Source organism: Cygnus atratus, chromosome 1 (assembly GCF_013377495.2).
Source record: "Cygnus atratus isolate AKBS03 ecotype Queensland, Australia chromosome 1, CAtr_DNAZoo_HiC_assembly, whole genome shotgun sequence".
Lineage (NCBI taxonomy): Eukaryota > Metazoa > Chordata > Aves > Anseriformes > Anatidae > Cygnus > Cygnus atratus.
Genome location: NC_066362.1, coordinates 46,281,828 through 46,305,608, shown reverse-complemented (window position 1 = coordinate 46,305,608; position 23,781 = coordinate 46,281,828). Strand labels below are relative to the sequence as shown.

The window sequence follows — 23,781 nt, the reverse complement described above, 5'->3', positions numbered from 1 at the left end:
CAGTGCGCCATCACCTATTCAGTAGAGAAGTGCTTCCTGGTATTGAGAGGGAACTATTTGTGTTCCAGTTTGTGCCCATTGCCTCTTGTCCTGACACTGGGCACCACTGACAACAGCCTGGCTCCATCCTCTTTGCACCTTCCCTTCACGCATTTATGCACATTGATGAGATCCCCTCTGAGCTTTCTCTTCTCCAGCCTGAACAGCCCCAGATCTCTCAGCCTGTTCTAACCGGAGAGCTGCTCCAGTCCCTTGATCATCTTGGTGGCCCTCCATTGGATTCTTTCCAGTACGTCCATGCTTCTCTTGTACTTGGGGGCACAGAACTGGACACGGTTCTCCAGGTGCAGCCTCTCCAATGCTGAGTAGAGGGGAAGAAACACCTCTCTTGAGCTGCTGGCAATACTTTGCCTAATGCACTCAAGAATACCATTAGTCTTCTTAGTGGTGAGGCCATATTGCTGATCTTACCAAAGGGCCTGGATTTCACTGGCGATACAGCACTACAACCTCTCCCACCAACCTATCCCACCTGCAGATGCAGTTTCTTGGTGACCTCTGTACAAGCTGTAAAGAGGTAACAGTATTGCATTGTAGCCCATATTTTCCCAGCCCCTGTATTGAAATTAGCCCCTGACAAGCAGTGGCAACTGCAGCAGCTCGGATCTTCTGCTTCAATATGACCAACATACCCAGAACATGCCCAAATGGCATCACATGCCATCTTCTGTTTTACATCCCACCCCAACTTGCAGTTTGTCTCCAGGACAATGAGAAATGGTTTACAGGACTGCTTAAAGAGATGTTGTAAATGGGGTATTCCTGCAGCATGCTAATTTTATGACTTTCCTGTGCCTACTCCAAATGTCTCCTCCTGTGAAACGTACTCCTCCTGTAAGACATAATCCTCCTGTGAGTTCCTCATAAATGGTTATGTCTTGGAGAAAATTATGCTGTTTGCAGAACAACAGCAGCCACTGCCCAGCAAATACTGGGTATATAAAAGGTCAACTATTTTAATGTACTTCAAAAGAGGAAGAAGAACCTCTCCCCTTCAGAAAAATCAGGAACCATAACTATGTCCACTAGGTGCATGATAGAGGAGCTCTTCCTGATACAACTACTTCCAAGACTTTTTAAAGTCTTTCTCCTCATGTTATCTACTACAACACATTGTTCTCTATTCCAATTTATCAGCATTTGGAAAGCAAGGAATAGTTAGTCATGTAATGACTACTCATATCAAATCTTCAGTTGCCTGAAAGGAATTTCATCTATGAAAATGTACTTGTATTCTATAAATTTATTCTTACAATTTGCAAAGGCAGCAAGATGCGTACATCTACCTTAGAACAATGTAATTCAGTCACTCTTCAGCAGCTGCTATTAGGCATCTGCTGTACAAATGACACTACCACTTGTAGAAAACAATCAGTCCAGCAAGCCAGAGTTGATATGTCCTTTGGATATGGTCTTTGATGAATGGTCCCTCTTATTCTTCATTTCCAATCTATTATTAATAACATTGTCTGTGATCATCCAGACACAAAGAATTAAGACAATTTTTCACTAAGTGAATACCAAAGCCTTATCTTGCCCAATGGAATAACAGTCATTAAGTTTCTGCCAAAAGATCATTGCTTCAGACATAATGATGAGCAATTATCATCCATGCTTGGAAAGTGTTTATGCATAGTATAGTAAGTTAAAATATCCCCTTTTCTTGGGAGTTGCCTTGTGAGATACCAAACCTATCAATTAAATTACCTAATGAAACACATTTTAATATAAAGCAATCTTCATTCCCAGTGTAACCATCTTCTTAGCAATAGAATATCAAGAATACAAATTAAACCTTTTGTATATGACCATCTTCCTGTAGACAAACTTAATGAAAGAAAAAAAATGGGTCAGGGTAGAAAAAAATTCTGTGTTGCCAAAATCATGACAAATTTTAGGGGAAATAAATCTAACTTCTTGGGACAAGGAGGGGAATATGAAACAAGCAGGAATAACAGTTTCCTAGTTAAGCATGCTTACCTTTACCTGCCTAACTTTGGACACTGTGAGTAGTCTGAAATAACACGCTGGTGTCCTAACACTGAAATCCTGTGTCTGCCTCTCTACTGACTACATAGGGAGGGAGCGTTCACAGTATGCTCCTGAAGTATTGCAGTTAGGAGCTAGGAGATAGGTGACCGTAATTTAGGCATCACAGTTATGTGCATACAGAGCGAGAAGATGAAGGCAGACAAAAGAGCCTGCTGAGTCACTCAGATCCCTGACCAGTAAACTTAGGACAATGTGCATGGCATGCCCGGCAGTTTTTGGACTTCCCGGCAGTTTTTTTGGACCATCACCCATCCCCATCCTTTTGTACCTGATCCAGCTGTTCAGGGTGAGCCATAAAACTGCCGTTCTTGATGCATAACTTCATGCTGGTTTCTCTTTGAGAAAGCAACCTGGTGCAGGGAGAGAGTAGACTGTACAGTGACTGTCTTTTGGCTGTATCTTTGAATGCATAAAGAAAATGTTGTGGTTTATGGGCTGTAGAAACTGTGGTTACAGCCTTCCAAATTTCATATCCTCTTTCCATGAATTCCATGCATAATCTCCTCTCTATAAACATAGCTTTATTTGTCTTTTTCCATGTCTTTTAAAAGTTACACATTCTTTTTATTTCACTTACCAAGACCTCAAACTAAGTCATTGTTTTTCCCCAAAGAAAGTTTACAAATGGCACTAGCACAAGGCAACACCCAAATTCTGAATGCATCCTGAAACACAAAGGTATTCGAATCTGAGATATGTATCTATCCACAACATCCTTCTCCGAAATATCTCAGCTGAAGTTCTGCATCCGGTCTGAAGAACTAGAACACTTTTCTGTCCCTCCCTAAATTGTAGGCAGACTCAGCTCTAGATACAAGCACGCCTCTTGTTAAGAGAACAGCAATATTATTCGGCCCCGCAGTGCCAATTTTAAGTACAGTTTTACTTTCGGTTCCAAATATAGGGAAAACAGACTGTTACGCTGTGCTACAGGAGGCAGCAGGGAGCACATGATAAGGATGCATGTTGTAACATACAAAACCTAAAACACATACATTTACCTAAAAAAAATAAATTAATATATATATATATTAGAAGAAAAAAAACCTTTAATTTTTATGTTAATCTTTCATCCTGTAGAAATATAGTGTTATTCTACGGGAATGCTGATAATTTAGAATCTCTCTCCTTTGCGTACTAAGGAATTGTTTCTGAATAAAAGTGATGACCAGAACATTGATTGATCTTCTGACACAAAAACACATCAGATTCCCAGCCTGATCTATACAGTCTTGCAAAGCCGCATCCCACTGTCTTCGGAATCTTCCAGGAAGTTGTACTGCAAAAGTGATTCAGTTCCCAACTAAGCCCTTCTGAAAAGTGTTTGATTTCTTTCCTTTGTTTAAAAAAAATACCTTCAAGAAAATGTACACTACAATGTACTCATTATTATTTAATAGTGTTTTTAATATATTATTATTTAATTACTAATATAAAATACTAATGATTATTATAATTAATATTATCATTGATTATTAGAAGTAAATTTTAAAAGTATTACCAGTCAGCATGTTTTAAATATCTATAGAAAACAGAATTGCTTTACAAATAATTAGAAAATTAAAATTTTACCTACTTTAGCTCCTTTTGTCTTTAATTTTCCATTTTGTCTACCTAAGCAATCTAAACAAGTTTTCTGGCTTCTAAATATTATCTTAAATCTTCAACCCTTTTATTGCTTTGCACAGGCCTTATTAGCATGCACCTAATCTAGGAATGTACTAACAGTCAGGTTCTCTCATCAACACATATTGCTCTTGACAGTGCTTAGCTATAAATAGTCTAGCTTAGCTTTTAATTGTGTGATGTAGAGTTATGAATGACTTGCCATTCTTAATGCACAGTTTCAATTAATTTTGCCTTTTAAACAAGGCTCAAATTTCTTGTATTCTTTCATGGTTCAAAAGCTAGCTTTATTTAAAATTTGGTGAATTATTACTGACTGAACTGATTTTGAAAACAAAAAGGCATTGTCCAAAATTAGTGGGTTTCATAGATGTAAAACTAACTGTGGAAATGTCAGGTAAAGAATTTGCTGAATAACACAGAACTTTGTCATATGAAGAAACAAGATTTACAAATAATAAAGTTCATATTAAATGTTTTAGAATAACATGCTGACACGCAATATATTGCTTGTCTGATGGTGTGTTTCTTAAAGGTTAAAGAAATGTTCCAAGAACTTGCAGGTGTGCAGAATTACATACATAAGCCTCAAGAATGCCAAGCTATTATGATTAAATATACTAATAAACGAATCAGAGAGAATTCTTCATTCTGTAGCAGACATACATATATATGCATATCTGACATATATACAGCTGTTACTCATAATACCATTTTGTTTTTGTTTTTGTTTTAAGCCTGAAATATTCTGAAAAGCTGAATCTTCAGACTTGCTAATCCAGTAAATTCATTAAATTTTATTTAATGTTTTTTGTTTTGTTTTTTGTTGTTGTTGTTGTTGTTGTTGTTGTTTTTGGCTTGGGTTTTTGTTTGTTTGCTTGTTTGCTTAAGCAGAAGAGTTTGTAGGATCAGAATTTGGCCAAGATCAGAGAATTTGCAAAATATTATTGGTATTTAGCATTAAAGTGCTTTCAAAAAGCAGAGTATTCAAACCATTTAAAAAATAATGGTTCAAAAATACTTTTAGCATTTCCCTTTTTTACTTTTTTAAGCTATATCAGAAAAGATTGTGCCCCCTTTATCCATTTAAACAGAAGAGCCTACTACACCATTTCTTCCAATATGAGTACTTATCATAGAATCATAGAATCATAGAATATCCCGAGTTGGAAGGGACCCATAAGGGTCATTGAGTCCAACTCCTGGCTCCACACAGGTCTACCTAAAAATTCAGACCATCATGGTGAACACATTCTTTCCTCTCTGTAAAGTTTCAGTACATACTGAAATGCCTGATGCTTTTTCAGTGACGATCTTTTGATATATTGTTCTGCAATATGTATAGAAAAAAATTACTTTTTTTCTGTTTTCTTGTTTTCATAGTTTCTAAAGTGCTATCATTGGAAATATATCTGTGTATCAACCCGTGAATGTTAATACAGTGGACTTAAATTGACCAAAACCTGTTCTCCCTTTCTGGTTCCAGGCAATATTCCTTAATCTCTCCACTATTATTAAGTAGAAGAAGGGGCAGGAACATCCAGTCATTCAGGAAACCTACTGTGTTCAATAATGAGGAGTTAGACTGCAGAGATGGGAGACTGGGCTGCACTGATGATGCAGCTTTCATCATTTTCTTCCCCTCAGTCAGTCCTGCTTTGCTGAGGATGGGTAACTGCAGTTACCCAACTTTAGACAAAAAGGCTAGTTTCATCCTTGGCAACATCCTCAAAATGTGGGTCCTCCTGCATAGATAAATAAAGGAAATGATCTAACTGCTTCCCCATTTCCTGCTCCTCTTTACCCTTTCTTTCCTCTCTTATCCACATTCATTATTAAAAAAAAAGTGGACAAAAACAGGCATTAACTGCACATCTGTTTTAGCTCTGGCAAGAGCTTTCAGGATGCAAGTGGCAACAACTGCCAAGTGCCTTAATTTCAAAACGGAAATTTTCCTGTGAAAACTTTCTGTAAAAGACTGATTGATCTCTGCTGCCAAGTGAAACAGGGTATGGCCATAGCTAAGACATTGTTGTAACTCCTCTGCTTTCCAAAAGCATAATAGTAAAATGCTGTCCATGAATTCAGTTAAAAGAATGTGAGGGAAGGGAAACAAGTGATGTTTTCTCCAGCCATTTTGACCCAGATTGCTGATAGGATTTCATTTTTATGAACTGATTTTTTGTAGGCTGAATTGGACTTCAGGGATATGATTATTTTTTTCCTCTTATTTTTAATACTGCAATTAAAATAAAATAATAATATCAATTTCTGATATCAAACGTGTTTTGAATAAATAGTTTTGCTGGACTGTAAAGTAGAATATTTCTGAATGCCACCAGAGGGAGCCAATGCAATTGCAAACTTGAAATTCTAGTTCTGCAAAGAAACTCAAGGAAAGATGATTATTGCCCTGCCAAATAGCAGTGAAAGAAATAAAGATTATTGTTCTGAGGAACACTGTTTGTGCTTTTTGGAGCAAAAATCTCCTCCACATTCTAACTGCACTTGATGAGAAACACTAACATAAATGAAAAAAAAAATTTGTTTATGCATTTTTCCACAGGAATAGATGTGTTATTTTGCATTGCATTGAATTTTATTAACCCATTATTTTAATTATTGTTACCTTGACAATGGCTCCCTTCACATATTGCCCCACACCAATTACTAAGCCTTTTTATCATCACTTTGAAGTGACATCTCCAAGCCAGTGAGTGCAGATCAACATCTCCCATCTTTAGCAGCTGTGAGAAAGTTATAAAATGCCCTGTCTTCTCTGAACCTGATTGTACCTAGCAATGTATCTGATATTTTTCTCTTGCTGCTTTTTCTTTTCTTTTATTAGAATTAGTGATTGTGAATTAACTAGAATTAGATATCGTGATTGTCAGACAATGCATTGCAGAGACACAGTAGTGTTGGGCTCTTAAAGCAGCTGTGCTCTAAGCACATCATTCTCAACTGTTCCTCATTTGTGGTTTTGGCTCTTCAACTGCCTTTAAATATTCATCTCGTTTCAAAATTTAAAGTGCACTATGATTCATTTCTGCATCTTTTTTAAGTGTCAGGCCATTACAATTGAACAAGATAGTTAACCATCTATCACATCTTGAACACTCACTGGTGAATTGTGGGCCAGCAACGTGCACTTGCAGCCCAGAAAGCCAAACGTATCCTGGGCTACCTCAAAAGAAGCATGACTAGCATGTTGAGGGAGGTGATTCTCCCCTTCTACTCTGCTCGTGAGACCCCACCTGGAGCCCTGCGTTCAGGTCTAGGGCCCTCAGCACAAGAAGGGCATGGAAGTATTAGAGCAAGTCCAGAGGAGGGCCACGAGGATGATCAAAGGGATGGAGCACATCTATGAGGACAGGCTGAAGGAGTTGGGGTTGTTCAGCCTGGAGAATAAGAGGCTCCAGGAAGACCTTACAGCAGCTTTACACTACCTAAAAGGGGCCCACAGGAAAGCTGGGGAGGGACTCTTTGTCAGGGAGTATAGTGATAGGACAAGGAGTAAACGCTTTAAATTAAAAGAGGGTAGATTTAGATTAGATATTAGGAAGAAATTCTTCACTCAGAGGGGGGTGAGGCACTGGCACAAGCTGCCCAGAGAAGCTGTGGGTGTCCCATCCCTGGAGGTGTTCAAGGCTAGGCTGGATGGGGCTTTGGGCAGCCTGGTCTGGTGGGAGGTGTCCCTGTCCATGGCAGGGGGTTGGAACCAGATGGTCTTTAAGGTCCCTTCCAAACCATTCCGTGATGCTATGAAAGTGTACATTTGTTTTTCTCTATCATGAATAGCATTGGAAATGGCAATTAATTTCTGTAAAGGCTTTTTAATGTTTTGTTTTATACCATCTTCCTTCTTTCATTTGACAAATCTAAAAACCTATCCATTTCCCTTCTATTGTTCATCCACCCCCTAAAAATTGCATCAGAAGCAAAAGAGGCCAATCCCAGAATCTTCTCCAAGCACAGCTGAAGAGGAACAGCAGTTTCCTCTAGAATCTAAATCACTCTTTTGCATCCCCATGATTTGGACAAGAGCTGGGCATCCTATTTTTTCTTAAGGAGAAAGAGTAAACCAAGCAACCAAGCAACCAACCAACCAAAAAGGTAAAAGAATAGGGAAGAATAGTGAAAAGGGAAGGGAAAGGTGAGCAAAACTGCAAAGTGGAAAAGCCAGAAGTAGGCGTAATATTACCATGCATGACACGGAACAAAACAAAACAAAACAAAACAAAACAAAAGAAACACTACTGAAATAAGACTTAAGCCTTACTGGCTTTTATAAGCCATGAGGACCACTTGGGGTTTCTCAGTGTTTCCCTGTGCGCACAGATTACTACAGTCCTTGCAGCACTCCCTTGAGTAAGGAAAAGACGACTGTGGTTTCTATGTTGTGTGGCCCCTATATCCCAAAGAAAGGGGAAGGGAGCAAACTATTACCTCATCAAGCCATGGGCTTGTCTAGAACAGAAGCTATTCTTCTCTTCCCTGTGCACAGCACAATGAAATAGTACATGGTGGTGGCCAGAGGATCAGGAACACACAGTGAAGCCAGCACTACAATAAACCGCTAGAGTGCTGATAGCTGTGATCTAGTGCTTGGTTGTTAAAATAAATGAGTTGTCAATGTTGTCTTTTGCTGAGACTGCTTTTACCACTTTCGTTATTTTTTAATATTTATCTTTTTTTTTTTTTTTTTTAAAACATTCATCAAGCTCAGAAGGTCTTCTCTAATTGAACCCTTAGAGAAAGATTGCCAGCCTACATTACATTGTTCATCTAAGCTCCATTAACTCAGATGCTATTTAGAAGATTCCAAACTGCCATTCATTTTGCTTTCCACTTAATACCAAATGCTTTCTCAGACAAAATGTACCTTGATGATGCAGTGTGATGTTTCAGTGTCTGTTCACAATGCTGCTTTCTGTGTCAGTTGCGGGGTTTTCTTGACTCTGGATTTTGTGAGTCACCAAGACATTTTTTAGTGATGCATATCTGTCTGTCATGCTGAAACTTCTCAAAATCTTCACAAAAGCAGCAAAACAAAGAATCATAGAATCACAGAACTGCTTGGGTTGGAAGGGACCTTAAAGACCATCTAGTTCCAACCCCCCTGCCATGGGCAGTGATGCCACCCATTAGATCAGGTTGCCCAAGGCCTCGTCCAACCTGGTCTTGAACACCTCCAGGGATGGGGCATCCACAGGTTCTCTGGGCAACCTGTGCCAGTGCCTCACCACCCTCTGAGTGAAGAAGTTCCCCCTAACACCCAATCTAAATCTCCCCACTTTTAGTTCAAAACCATTCCCCCTTGTTCTGTCATTGTCTGCCTAAGCAAAAAGTCGCTCTCCATCTCTTTTATAAATCTCCTTTAAGTACCGAAAAGCTGCAATGAGGTCACCCCCATTATACTTCCAAAGCACGTTCTGATAGCATTTTCAAGGTGAGGTCAGTTTCCCTTCTGTGAACTGCTAGATAAAAACTAAACTGACTTTTACTCATTCTTGGCTCAGTACACTGACATTTTTTAACCTACTGATTTTCCAGTACTACACTAGGACAATCTCTCAAATGTACAGAGCAGCACTATTCAAGGGCTCTGGCATTACTAAGTTCTGATGTGGGAGCATACAATTCTTTCTCCAAAGCTTTCTGCAGGTTCTTTTGTTTATTTCTAATTTTATACCTTAGGCAAGCATTGACTATTTGGCTTTAATACCACTTCATCCTTAAGCTCATCTCTGTTTTAGATGTCCAGTTTACCCCATCATAATTACTTGGCCTGCACTTGTCCATGATGTTTATACCTAGTGAGCATCAGAATGCATGAAAGAAATTTCTGATGATCAACTTTCTAGGATTAAGTTAAATTCACTGAACATTCATTTATTCACAATTGTGTAAAATGGACACCTTTAAAGGTCTTCCCATCCTCTTTACAGTATGATTCATTTCTCTGTGTGATGCCTCTATCTCATGACATTTTTGATTTAGTCACCTAACTTCAGTCTGTGATGCATTTGCCTGTAGTACTTTCTGTGGCTTTTGTTATCTCATGTTTTTTCCTGTCTCTACACTCCATTTTGCTTTCTTAAATTCACTGTTCCTTTTTTTTGGAATGGCAGGTGTTCACTCCAAGAAGTGATATGATGAGAGAGTTGGACCTTACGATTACATGATGGCTGTGTATGACAGTACCTGATTTATTTCCACGTCTTTATCTCTAGAATTCTCCTTCTTAGGCACTATATTGTGGTCTACTTTGAGGCAATTTATTGACAGTTTCAAGCTCCTAAGAAATGCCATATTTTAGACCAAGACAGACCAATGGTATAATTGTTTGGATCCACTGCAGTCTTTCATCACAGCTGGGAAGTTATGACTATTCTTACAGGTACATGATAGGGATATTCTGGTATCCAGAAGTGCATTACTCAAGGACAATTATATCAGTACACAACGTATCCAGATTTTGCCATATCCTAACATCTCTAAGGGTTTTGCTGCATAAACACTCTTCTGAGATTACTCTGAAACTATACATCCCTGACACCTGAATTCTGTACCCAAATTTAATCAACCATCTTCCCTTTAATTACTGAGTCCTATCCTCTGCTTTCTAAGCAGGACATCTCAGTTTTTTGCTGCTCTGAAGTTGAAAACATTCATTAAAAACAGCTAGCCTCTACTTTTCCCAATTTAATTGAATTTTCCAGTTTTTTATAGTATCTATTCAATACAATTGCTTGGCAATCCCCTTTGAGGGAAGAAGTGGTCAGAATGTAGATTCTGTCTGGTAAGAAGTTTATTCTTATTGGGAGTATCCAGTAGATTTACACCATGCTATAGGAACATAAACAGCTAGATTCAACTGTTCAACTCTTCTTTGATAATGTTTTTTACCTAAATAGAAAATGCAGTTCTGCATGGGCACTTCTTGTCTGTTTTATTTCACAATTCTTAGGACATAAATTTTCAAGCCCCGAGATTCTTCCAACAAGTTTTTAACAGACTCTCTTTATTAGACAGCTCACATGATGCAACACGGAGAGGAAGCTGCCCAGCTGTGTGGCTGCATTTAGTACTGTATGAACTATACCAGGCATGCTAATAAGGGAAAGTCCCTTACGTCCCTCCTCCCAGTAATCCACCAGGCAGTGCCATACAATGTCACAGTCCCCTTTACCTGGAATTTTTTCAGCTCTTCAGTTGCTGATTTTACACAGGAAGTCCCATCACTCTTTTCCTTAAGTGATGTAAATTTTTCTAATGACTTCTAAATCTTTGTTTTAGCTTGATCATAGTACATTAGCACAGAAAAAGATCACTAAGTCATACAGACTGCACAACAAATCCATGACACTGTGCAGAAATTACATAAGGTGAAAAACTGTAAATAAATGAGTCACGTAACTTAATATGCTGTTTTATAACTCATAAATTTTTAGCAAAAAGCTAACTAAATCCTGTGCTGTGAACTTACAGGGTGAAGACACAGACAAAAATTAAATGTAAAATAGAACATAAAGAGCAGACAGAGGGCAGGGTATGTATGAATGGGCATCAGCAGGAGTGTAAAAAATAGCTAAGAGTAATCAGAACCAAATATATTCAGTTCACAGCATCTCTTATGGACTCAGGCAACAACTACTGAAGACAACAGCACTGAAGAGCTTGTTTTCTCTTCTAGGGTTTATTTTTACATTGATTTAGGAGCATTATTTGGTAGCTTTTTTGTCTTTCTCTGCTTGGAGCCCTTTGGATGGGGTTATAGTCATCTAAACAGCAAATCCAAACCCACTGACAATTGGGTCACTTTTCCTAGCTTTCTTCATGGGTTCTGGTTTGAAAAACCCTGTAGATAACTTTCCTGCATCAGGGCAATTTTCCAGAGGCTGTAGTACTTTAGAGGTGACACGGTGCAGGTGTCGACAAGTACTCACCTTGACTACTCTGAAGCAGGTATATTTTTAATTATTAATATATTCTAAGCCTATCAAAAGCTATCTCAAGAAAATAGAAAGCAATTGCAACATCAAATAGCTTCCTATTTTTTAATGTGGCCATCAGTCATGTTGTCTTTACGAAAAAGAAAGCTTAATGTATTTAATAGAAAACATCATTTTTATAGTGAGGTTTAACAAAGCAGTTCATACTGAGACATGCCCTGATGTAAGAGGTTTGGTCTAGTTCAAGACATTGTTACATGGCCAAATTTTAAGTGGCTACTTCAAATTAGAGGTGACTTGACTTTGTACCTCTGTTACCCATGAACATGTTGCCTTGTATCCTGCATGCACTGTGTCAAATCCACTGCTTCTGGACTCTGGAATGCAAGTACAGCTGCACTGTGAGGATATTGTGTGCAGCCCAGCCTTCAGTTTGGGAAACCAAGCAGCATCTCCAATTATAAAAGCAACTGATGCTCTCAAAGGCAGGAGTGCCATTCACTGGGACCTTGCCAGGCTGGAGAAATAAAACAACATGAATGTCTTCCAATTCAGCAAAGGCAAATGCAAAGTCCTGTACCAAGGATAGAATAACCCCATGCAACAGCCAGGAGCTGACTGCTTAAACAGCAGCTTTGTGGAAAAGGCTCTGGATGTCTCAGTGAACAACAGGGATGGAAACGAGGGAGCAATTGCTCTTGTAGCAGTGAAAGCTAATCACATACTGGGCAGCATTAGTAACTGCACAGCCAGTAGGTCAACAGAAGTGATTACTGCTCCCCACACTCACTGGTCTTGTTTGAGACTGCCTATGGAGTACTGTGCACTGGGGCTCTGCAATACAAGAAAGATATTGATGAACTGGAATTAACCAGGCTCACCAAAAAGATAAGGGAGCTGGAGCACATGTCACTGAGACAGATGGGTCTATTCAGTCCACAGAAAAGAAGGCTACAGGATTATCTAATTGTTGTCTTCAGCTACCCAGCAGGATGGTATAGAGACGATGGAGCCAGACTCTTCTTGGAGAAGCACAGCAAAATGAAAAGGCCAACCAATCAAGCAGCAACTTGGCGAATTCCAAGTAGATACAAGGGGAAAAAAATCATACAGTGAGGGAGGAGAACCCATTGCAGCAAAGAGGTTGTGGAATGTCCCATCCATGATGATACTCAAAACTCAACTGGGCAAGTACATCGCAAGCTGACTTTCAGCTAAGCAAGCTGAAGGCGGGGTAACAAGATTCCAGTTACAAGGCTGAGCTAGATCCCAGACCTACTCCTGCTTATGGTCATAAAAGGACCTCTTACAGATGACTGTTGCTCCAGGGATCAACACTCTAGTGATAGCCGATCACTAAACGTACCATGATGAGGAAAGCATGAAATGAGGTTTGGGCTGGGCACATGGAATAACTATATGCAAATCCTGAAGAGAAGGTAGATGCTTCATACACCTTGGAGCATTGATTCTAGTTCCTAGTACCTGTTCTGCTTTGCACTTACATGTCTCTATGACAAATCATCAGGGAACGCATTTGCTGTGTAACTGTGAGTCACTGCAGCATTGTAATAGTCCATCCACTTTAAAACAACAGTTTTGCTTCATAGCTCAGTGCCTCTTCCTGCTTCTGTTCTGCAGTTAATCATCTTCTAGGTTGGAGCACACAATGATGTCTTTGAAGACTAGCTTCAGAAGTGCATATCGGCTTCAATGAGGAAGCAAAGGTGTTTATTGCTTTCACCATAGCAGCATAGTTGATTAACCCTTCTTTAAGCCTATGTACCATCAACAGCTCAGGTCATAGTACGTATTTTAGCAGATATGATTATTATCCTTGCCAGATGGGGAGTGGGAAGAGGTTGTGCAAGAGCATGAGCTTGCACATTTACGGACACTTTTGTTTCAGGATTGCACTGGTTGGAAGAAGGTATACAAAATGTGTAAGATGGCTGATGCAGATAACAGTAGCTGTCCTGAAATGGGAGTGGCGCAGTTGAGGCATGACCAAGGACTCTCACTACTAAAGCAGCTTCTGTTCTGATACGATACCCTTAGCAATGTACTAAGCTATTGAAAATGGGGTGAAACATAACAAAGAGGAGAACATCTTCAGTAAGCTGTTGCAAACTTTGTGTCACTTGTTCTTGGGGCCTTTCAGAGGAAGCCTGGGAAACGGGGAGGTCAGTCCCAGCTGTCAACAGCCCTTCTCTCACTGCAAGGTACCTCCACTGATGCACCACTCATCCCTGGATTCTTTGAAATGGTGAACTGTAGAAGTGGTACCGACTCTCTGCTGCAGAATCACAAGCACCATGAGAATTATGCAAGCAACATCACTCAAGTTCCTCATAACACTGCAAGATGCCTCCTCCTTGGACTGCAGTGCCAATATGGCCACTTGTTCTTCCTTTAGACTCTTCAGAGCCTTAGCTTGGGCTCTGCAGAGTCCCCCTGTACCTTTGCTGAAAATGCTTCAAGGGTGTGTCACACCATAGCCTTTCCTTGTATCTCCAGGAGGTTCAGAACTCCCAGACAGATCCACTTGTGCCGTCATGGCCAAAGCCAAGGAACAAAACAAAATATCTACATAATTTGCAGCGAGCCTGGCTCTGGTAGTCCAAAAGTACTTAGCGATGCCAGAAATTTGCAAGAGATGTTATGGAGATAGCAGAAGTCCTGTTCTGAGAAAGGAGAGGTCTGTGTAAAAGCTTTAGGCAAAACCAGCTCTGAGGCAAAGAGCAGCATCAAAGGAAGGTCAGACTGCAGCAAGCACCACTGGTTACACACAGTTGGTCCCACCTCAGCTGCCTGACCATGGGGACCAAGGAACCAAAAGCACGGGGAAGTGACTGGTGAAAAGGCCTAAACTAGCCAAGCACAGATGGTCCCACAACATGCAAGCAGGCAATATTTGATCCAGCAGGAAGTCCCGCAGGTTAAAGTTAACCATCAGCACCTTTTGAATAAAATTTGAACCTGCCCAGCAAGTTTAGACCAGCCTAGCACCACTGGTTTTGATCCTGCTCTGTGAGGTTTAAAGCCCATCACTTGATCATGGCCCTAGCAGTACGTCTCATGACACCACCTCTAAAGTAATGAAATTATTATGAGACTTTAGTTCTTGGTTTTCACTTGTGAGGATAAAACAGGAATTTGTTGCATCTGCTCAGGAACATATTTATATTCAAATGCTCAAATGAGTAGGCCAGTTTTCTGAAATGCGTCAGTCACGGGTCACATCTTGAGATGCCTACATATGGATTGCTGTTTGTTCTTTAGCTATGCTTGTCTGAAAAAGCCACCCTGGTGTCTTTTTATCCAAAGAAGTATTAGTAGTAGCAGAGATCATCAAAAGAGAGCATGGCTTATTGCAATCGCCTGCTTGTGTGTGGAGCTAACGCTTCATCTAAGAAGTTAATAAAGTAAATATAGTTTCCTGTCTTATGTCGCTGTGTTACCAACTTACAACCACCTTACTGCTGACCAAACCAGGACAGAGCCACGCAGCCGGCATGTGTCCTTCAGCCTTTTACTCTCAAATCTCGAAGGAATTGGTTTCCATTTCTCTCTTTCCCTTTTTAGGTAGGTGAGGAGCAGGTGCTGGAGTCTCTTCACCCCAAGGACTGCTGACTCCAGGGCTTCTCAGGTTCCCGTAAAAAAAAAAAACTCTCTGCGTGAACCAGATGCAAAAATACGAACGCGGAGGCTATCCGCGCTGCTTTGCTCCTCGCTGCCCCGAGGCACGGGAACTTCCCTCCCTCCCTGCAAGCAAACGAGGCCCAAAAGCACGCAGAAAACGAAGCGCAGTGGGGCTGTCTCCCCCCCCCGCTCCACCGGCTGCTCCCCGAGGCTCAGCCCCTCGCTTCACCACCCCGCAGGGCGCTGCGGAGCTCTGGGCTGCCCCGCGCACGAGGTCGAGGCCCAGGGCCCCGTGGCCGGCGCCCGAGTCCGCGGCCCTGCCCGGGGAGCGGCGGCGCGGCGGGCGCAGCCCCGCGGCTCCTCGTTAGTATAGTGGTGAGTATCCCCGCCTGTCACGCGGGAGACCGGGGTTCGATTCCCCGACGGGGAGAGGCGCAGCTGCTGCGCACTTGTTTTTGTCGTTTCGGGCCTCAAGGAGGCGGCCAGAAAAGGGCCGGCCCCTGGGGGCGCCGCTTCTCGCCGTGACCGCTTTTTGTTTGTTGCCGTTGGCGGAGCGGCGGTACGGGAGGGGCTTGGAGCTGTTGTTTTTTGAAAAAAAAACGTTCATGGCCTCCCCGTCGGGGAATCGAACCCCGGTCTCCCGCGTGACAGGCGGGGATACTCACCACTATACTAACGAGGAACTGCCGTATCAAACCCGTTCACAGGCATGCTTTTATGCGTAGGTCCATCATCCACCAGCCCCAACGTTTCTAGCAGGGGGTCTGGCCAAGGGGCGGCCTCTGGCCGGTAACCGGGCCCCGCCAGACCGCGTGTGGCGGCCGGCCGGCGGCGCTGAGCTCGACGCCCCCGAGGCAGCGAGAGGCCCCCGCTGCGAGGGGCCGGCAGTGGGTGTGTAGGCGAGGGGCGTTCACGATTCTGCGCGGGAAGCGGGAAAGGAGCCCGTGGCGGAGGGGAGGGGCCGCGGCGGCGGGCTGCGGCTCGGGTCGGTTCGGTTACCGCAGCGGGGGCGGAGGGGGCTTCGCCGGGATGGCTCCCGAAGGTTCGCCCCCGGCCCGGCCGCGGCCTGCGGTGGCCGAGTTGTAAGGCTTTGCCTAGCGGTGCTCAGCAGGACCTCGTGGCGCAACGGTAGCGCGTCTGACTCCAGATCAGAAGGCTGCGTGTTCGAATCACGTCGGGGTCACTTCCTTTTCCTGCTTTTCCTCCCCCGGCCTTAGCCGGCCTCATCTCGGGGGAAGAGGAAGGACTCGCCGTCCTGTTCGGTTTATGTTTTTAAGGCAGGACTTCACCCTAGGCGCTTCTTTAGTCATCATGTGTGTGCGTACAGGACTTTCTAACTTCGCACGTAAACATGTGTCCAAGAGCTCCACAAAGACGGTGGGAATTATGAGAAAAAGTTGGAAAGATGCAAAGAAAGAGGAGTTCTAAACTTTCAGTGGAACTGAAGCCACAAAAAAAAAAATAAAGAAACCTGGCAGGAAGACCCTGTGTTCGTGCTCCGGCTCACACGAGAAGTGAAAGTGAGGGCGGGCAGCCTGTGGTACAGGGCAGCCCCAGACCTTTGGCGTCAGCAACCTCGGGGGCAAACAAAGCCCTGAACTGGGGGAGCCAGGTGAGGAGAGTCATGTCAGGACGTGGTGGCTTTAGGCTACGCCATAGAACAATGTTCTGAGTTGCCATTTCCACTCACTGAGGTGCCGAAGGCAGAAAGACACAGAAAATAATTTCTTTTGATCTAGATGTGAGATAGTGAGCCCGAGAGCTAGTATTTTTGTGGTTTGGGTGGCCTAGGAAGTTTGACACTTAACGAAATTTCCTTAGGACAGAAACAGAATGGCTTGTCAAAGGCCTGAATTTGAGAGACAGAGAGAAACATGGCAGAGAGATCTAGGTTTGTAAGGATGGTTTATTAGTGTTGTAAACCATGGCAGAAAATGAAGAGAATACACAAGTCTTAGAAACCAAACTCAGCAGAATCATCACACTTTTTTTTAGACAAATACTTTTGTTTTTAAAGCCTAAGATTTGTTCCATATACCCATAAAGCCTTAGACAAATTATGCAGCCTTTTATGTGCTCTATTCTAGTGTTTTGCTATTATTACCGTTATGAAGCTAATACGTGTAGTTTAACCATGATGTCTCTTTTGTTGTAACTTAAATCCAGTACTCATGCTATTGCCAGCAGCAATGGCGAACAGTTTATTCCCTTCCTTTTTATAGCTACTTCTTACATATTACAAATTTGTTGTGCCTCCCCATAGCTGTCTGTTTCAGACTAAGACCCTGTTTGCTGGGCCTCTAAATATTTGTATTGCCTGCCTTTGGAGTCTTTCCACGAGTTGCATTTTAAAAGTGCCCAGAACTAGATGTAGTATTTCAGTCAACGTAGATTGTACCAGTTCTGAACAGACAAGGAGGAGTGCCTCACATGCTGTGCTGACCGTACATCCGTTTATGAGGTTAGTACCTTTTTTTTTTTCCTTAACAACATGATATCGTTACTAAGGGTCAGCCTGTTTTCCACCACAGCACCTAGCAACTCCTCTGCAGGGCTGATACAACTACTGCCTTTTCCCTGTCCTGTTCTGGTTAACTTGATTACTCCAGGCTCAATATTTTGCACTTATCCCTATTTAATTTCATTCTGTTTTTCCAGATCGTTTCCAGTTCTTCAGAATTAATTTGAATCTTAATTTTGTCTGTCAATATAATTACGGTACCTGCTAGGCTCATATAATGTGCAAATTTATACCTATGTTTTCTATCCCACCACACAGATTTTTAATGGAAATATTGTATAGAATGGAATGCGTGAATTGTTTACAGCTTTTGCAGAAAATAATTGACATTTTTTGCAGAAATTAGTAAAATATTGTCAGTTTTTGCAGCAACCATATACATATACATATATATACACATACGTATATACATATATATACATATACGTATACATATACCAGTTTAATCTACTCTACGTTTTCCTGGATTGTGTTTGGTCATATTGTGTGATAATTTGAAAGATGCTGGTACAATCAGGGTATGTGTACAGTCAGGGTATATATACAACATATATTGCATGAGCAGACAGTAAGGTTGATCAAAACCTGTTTGGGCCCAGAGGGTAGTGGACTGTGGTGCAATGTCTATGTGGAGGCCAGTAATGAGCGGAATACCACAGGGGTCAATACTGAATCCAGCCTCATTCAACATCTTCATTAACAATCTGGACAATGGAGTAGAGTGCACCCTCAGTAAATTCACAGACCACATGAAACTGGGGGGAGTGGCTGCCTCAGCAGAGGGCTGTGCTGCCATCCACAGGGACCGCGACAGACTGGAGAGGTGGTCTCACAAGAATCTCATGAAGTTCAACAAGGAGAAGCGAAGAGTCCTGCACCTGGGGAGGAACAACCCCAGGCACCAGAACATGGTGGGAGCCACCCAGCTGGAAAGCAGAAAAGGACCTAAGAGTCCTGGTGGACACCAAGTAGAACATGAGTCAGCAATGTGCCCCTGCCACTAGTAAGGCTAATGGTATTCTTCGCGGCATTAGGCAAAGTATTGCCAGCAGGCCAAGAGAGGTGATCCTTCCTTCCCCTCTACTCAGCATTGGTGAGGCTGCACCTGGAGCACTGTGTCCAGTTCTAGGCGCCCCAGTACAAGAGAGACATGGACATACTGGAAAAAGTCCAATGGAAGGCCACCAAGATGATCAAGGAACTGGAGCAGCTCTCCTGTTAGAAGAGGCTGAGAGAGCTGGGGTTGTTCAGCCTGGATAAGAGAAGGCTCAGGGGGGATCTCATCAAGGTGCCCAAATACCTGAAGGGAGGGTGCAAAGAGCCAGGCTGTTGTCAGTGGTGCCCAGTGTCAGGACAAGAGGCAATGGGCACAAACTTGAACACAAGAGGTTCTGTTTGAACACCAGAAAGCACTTCTCCACTGCGTGGGTGACTGAGCACTGGTACACGTTGCCCAGAGAGATGGTGGAGTCTCCTTCTTTGGAGGTCTTCAAAAGCCACCTGGACATGGTCCTGGGCAACCTGCTCTGGGTGTCCCTGCTTGAGCCAGGGGGTTGGACCAAATGACCTCCAGAGGTCCCTTCCAACATCAACCATCCTGGGATTCTGTGATATAATTCCTGTTCCTTCTGCTCTATTTACAAGGCCTTTTGCTTCATCACAGAAGAGAACTGGCTTGATGTGATTTCTTCTTGGCACACATTTAGTCTTGACCTTATCTGCTAAATGCTTACAAATTATTTTAGTATTTCTAACATTTTTTTTTCTCCAAGAATGAAAGATGAGATCAGCTTAGTCATAAGAGTCAATAAGAGCACTTTATTTACCCTTTTCCTAGAAGGTACTTTCAGCTTTACAAGTTTCTGAAGATACCCACTTAAGATCTTGCAGCTGCTAAGTTTCTCAGAATCATACGATGAATTCCCCAATATGAAAACATCTGACTTACTTGATTACTTTCTGACTTGTTCTTTTCCTGTAGTAGCCTGGGTTCTTTCCCTTGCAGTGCTAACGGTGTTAAATGCTGTCAAATTATTTAGAAAAGCCTGAATCAGTTAAATGGTAATAGAGATATATATCCAATTAAAATAAACAGTGTATCCTACCCTGAAAAGAATATACATATTCTTCATAAACTTTCTAAGATACAGAGATCCCCTGCAGAAAAGTAAGGTGAGGAAAACTAGACTGGATGCATAGTCTGTTACATGCTTCACTGGTCCTACAAAATGTGTTATGTCTCCGCTTTAGCACCCATCGGAGAGGTGGATGTAAGAAGTAGTGGCAATCTGCTTGCATTCCTGTTCTGCTGCCAAAGCAGGTGCGCTGCTCCAAGCATTCCAGATTGCTGCCAGATGACACCCCTGGCTTGCGGTGCGGAGTTCATCTGATGCCAATACAGAAGATCTATTAATAGCATCGCCGCTCTCAGGGTGTGGTTTCACCCTGCATCTAATGTGAGGGCAGGCTGTCACACAGAGGTCAGTCTCGCCTTGCCCTCACCATCCCTGCCTGCCCGTTTCCCCCATTCCACTTGCATCACGTCTTGCAATTGTGCAGCAACAGCTGCTGGCTCAGCGTGTGGGCCTGGTGGCACAGCTACGAGACCCGACAAGGCAAGTGTCAGCAGCGCGTGGCCTGGGACGGGATGAAAAACGTAACTGTCCCTTTCAACAGCAACACACATCTACCAATGATTAGGTTTAATTTTCTGTCAGTTGTTCTTTGGAGGGAGAGCCTGTTCTCCCAAAATCAAAGTAATTTAATTCAAAATTAAATGAAAGAATTAACGCTATGTTCAAACTTTGAAATGTCTGAGATCTTGTGACTGTTTTTTCTCCCTCTCAGTTCCCTATTGGTAAAATGGGGATAATAATTCTCTTCAGCCCCACAGATGTACTATCAAGTTGCCTCCATTAATTCTGAGGCACTCAAGTACTCTGCTGTGTATTCGTTTCTACAGTATATGTGCTTCTGTGCTTTTGTCCCTTTTAGCTTTTGAATACTGCATTTTGTAACCTGCCTGATCTCCTAATACAGATTTTTTTTTTTCTTATGAAATTATTACAAATTAAATATAGACATATAGACAATAACTTAAATTCTCATAAGGTTAAAAATCCTTGGAGCCGAAGTAATAGCTCACATATGGTAAATATAGCTTCTGCTTTATCTTTGTCCGTATATGATAAAAATACATACTGCATACATCTTGTTTGGAAATGATTCAGTGCAGGACACTCCTGTGAACTGTTCTTTTCACTTCATTTTTAACTGTAGGTGTACTTAAGTGGAAACTGATAGTTCAGTTTCCATTCCTCACTGATACAGGCCCTTGTCCATCACAATGCCGGTAATAAGTTTTAAACCAGTTAGACCATCCAGTTGTGCACTTTTCTTTCCCTGCCTGCATACAGAGGCATACAGACTTCCCACAAAGCTGGACACCCCTGCATTCAGAACAAGGGCAGCCACCTGCCTGCCTACCACATCAGGAGACCAAGAGTGTTCCCCAGTGGGTGCAGGAGCCCAGCTTGGTGCCCTGGTAAAACCACGTCCTCTGGCAAATTCAGGAAGAGATGTAACTTTCAGTAAGGCATGCTTTTTTTCTTCCTGCTTTGCCATTTCTACTTGGATTACACTTGAAAAGACATTTCTGATAAGAAAGCTAGTGCTCATAGAAAGCCACATTATTTTTCTAAATTAGCCAAGAAGATGGACAAGCAACAAGTGATTCTAGAAGGTATAGTTACACTATGCCATAATGATTGGGCAACTGCTTATTTTATTTATAGCAATGCTTTCCAGTTTCTGTTGCCTTTCTAAGAGGCAGTATTATTTTCATTGTCAAACTCACTGTACAGCAAGACTGAATTAATGCTTCATATAGGTTTTTTACATTTCATTTAAATAAGGAAATTTCCATATCAACACAGTCTAAGACAAGGGCATGCCTGTAGCACTTCCTTAAATATCTTTGCCATGAATGGATTTACAGTTTTCACTATTTTAATATGTATTTTGAGGCAAATATCTAACATGAATGCAAATGATACATGCATATTTCACTATGGATTGAATGTTATCAAAAAATTCCATTGAATTTAGGATAATTTTTTGAACACGCAGATAGAGATAACATTTTGTCAGTGTAGTTTTTATCATCTATCGGTGGCATTAGAGCTTAAGTTCCATAAACATGGGGAAACTCTAAGCTAGAAATCTGAGATAATTAAGAGGCATTCAGTCTTCTCATATCAAAGATGACTGTATGACAGAAAATCTTTTCCTCACACTCAGGAAAGCTAACAAATTCCAGACATTTGGGAGGGTTCTACAAAGGAAGGATTTTTGGCTTCTACTTTCAGCATATTTCACATTTTTAGGCAAGCTTACACCCTTTTTCAACCAATGAAAATGGCTACAGTCTTACACCATTTTCACTCTTTTCCTAAACCTTCTTTTTGTCACCACTTACACTGACAAGAAGTAAAACACAACTACCTGTTTCTCAGGTAGAAGTAGGTATTCGGGTCTTTGAAAAACGGAACTTGCTGTTAGCAATAATCATTTAAGTACTGAAATGCTTCTCACAAGGCATGGCAAAAGAAGAGTTGTACTCCAGCCTTTAAGATGCAAATCGTCTAACAGACATATGGACCACTTTGTGTTTTTTTCTTTTCCTGTAAAATATTAGAAAGATCTTTTGAACTGATTCATACTGAACTTACTCCCTTTGAGTGTGCACTATGCTTCAAAATGAAAGCTTTCTTTCCTTCAAAGAAATCAAACAATAAAGGCGCAGATCCTCAGCTTTATTAAGGTCTAATTGTGGTGTTAGTTGCAGGTTTGCAGGTTACAGTCACAGACTGGAGCAGGGTTCCCTAGAGCAGGCTGCCCAGCACCACGTCCAGGCAGGGTTTGAGCATCTCCAGAGAAGGAGACTCCACAACTTCTCTAGGCAGCCTGTTTGAGCGCTGGCACCCTCACAGTGAAGATTTTCCAGTGCTAATCATTATGTATGTGCACATGTTGGCTCTCTCACATGTTACTTCCTGTATCTTTACCTTGCCTGGAGAATGCCTGTTCTTAGGGAACAAAATGAAAATTGTAGAGCTAGGGAATAGAGGACAGTTTTGTGCCAAGGGTTTTTTTTTTGCTTCAAAGAGAAGTCTACTGCTCTGAAACTGGGTGATACAAAGGTGATATGGGTGATATGATGCTTTTTTTAGCTTTTGTCACTTTGGAAGCACCTGAAGATAAGGCAATGAGAGTCCAGTGTCCAAGCAATGTAAAAATACAACCAAAAAAATCGCTCATGACAGATAATGTGTATCTCTGTGGTTGAGGAAATAACTTTAAAAACACAAATGGAATGTAGATAAGAACTATAAGTAAGATTAATCTGACACTGTGGTTCCACAATCACTCTATTGGATTTTGAAGCTAGCCAGTGTACGATGCAGAGTTTCTGCTGTCTTTGTGCTTCCAAGCCAGCATGGCCTGAGAGCAGAAAGACAAAAAATACAGGTCCAACATAAAGCCAGTTAACCCATCCATTTGTTACAAACAAATCAGAACTGGGAGTGTAACTTTGTGCTGATACTTCATACTTTGTACTTATTACTTCATACCGTATTTCCTTCCATGGGAGGAAAACTTCCACCCACAGTTCAGCCTCATTGTCTAACACACTGAACAGATAAAATACACAACACGAATAAATTAATACTTTTAGATATGTTATAATGAACTGTAGATGATGGCCAGCCACCTCATATCATTACTTTCACTAAGGTAAATGAAATTCTGCAAACTAAGCTTCTCCCTTGTATTCATGACGTTGTTACACCACGCCAGTTCCCGAGTAGGAAGCATCAGACTTGTTGTGGGTAGGCCCCAGCTTTACCTCAAAGTTCCCTT

The 23,781-nt window shown here is 41.8% G+C and overlaps 3 non-coding genes across 3 annotated transcripts; 2 read left to right on the top strand and 1 right to left on the bottom strand.

Moving 5' to 3' along the window:
• The first annotated feature begins 15,696 nt into the window (after window positions 1-15,696).
• Window positions 15,697-15,768, top strand: TRNAD-GUC (transfer RNA aspartic acid (anticodon GUC)). The gene has a single exon. It is a non-coding gene; the product is annotated as a tRNA-Asp (tRNA).
• Window positions 15,769-15,948: 180 nt separating this feature from the next.
• On the bottom strand, window positions 15,949-16,020 carry TRNAD-GUC (transfer RNA aspartic acid (anticodon GUC)). The gene has a single exon. It is a non-coding gene; the product is annotated as a tRNA-Asp (tRNA).
• Window positions 16,021-16,449: 429 nt separating this feature from the next.
• On the top strand, window positions 16,450-16,521 carry TRNAW-CCA (transfer RNA tryptophan (anticodon CCA)). Its single transcript has one exon. It is a non-coding gene; the product is annotated as a tRNA-Trp (tRNA).
• Window positions 16,522-23,781: the final 7,260 nt, after the last annotated feature.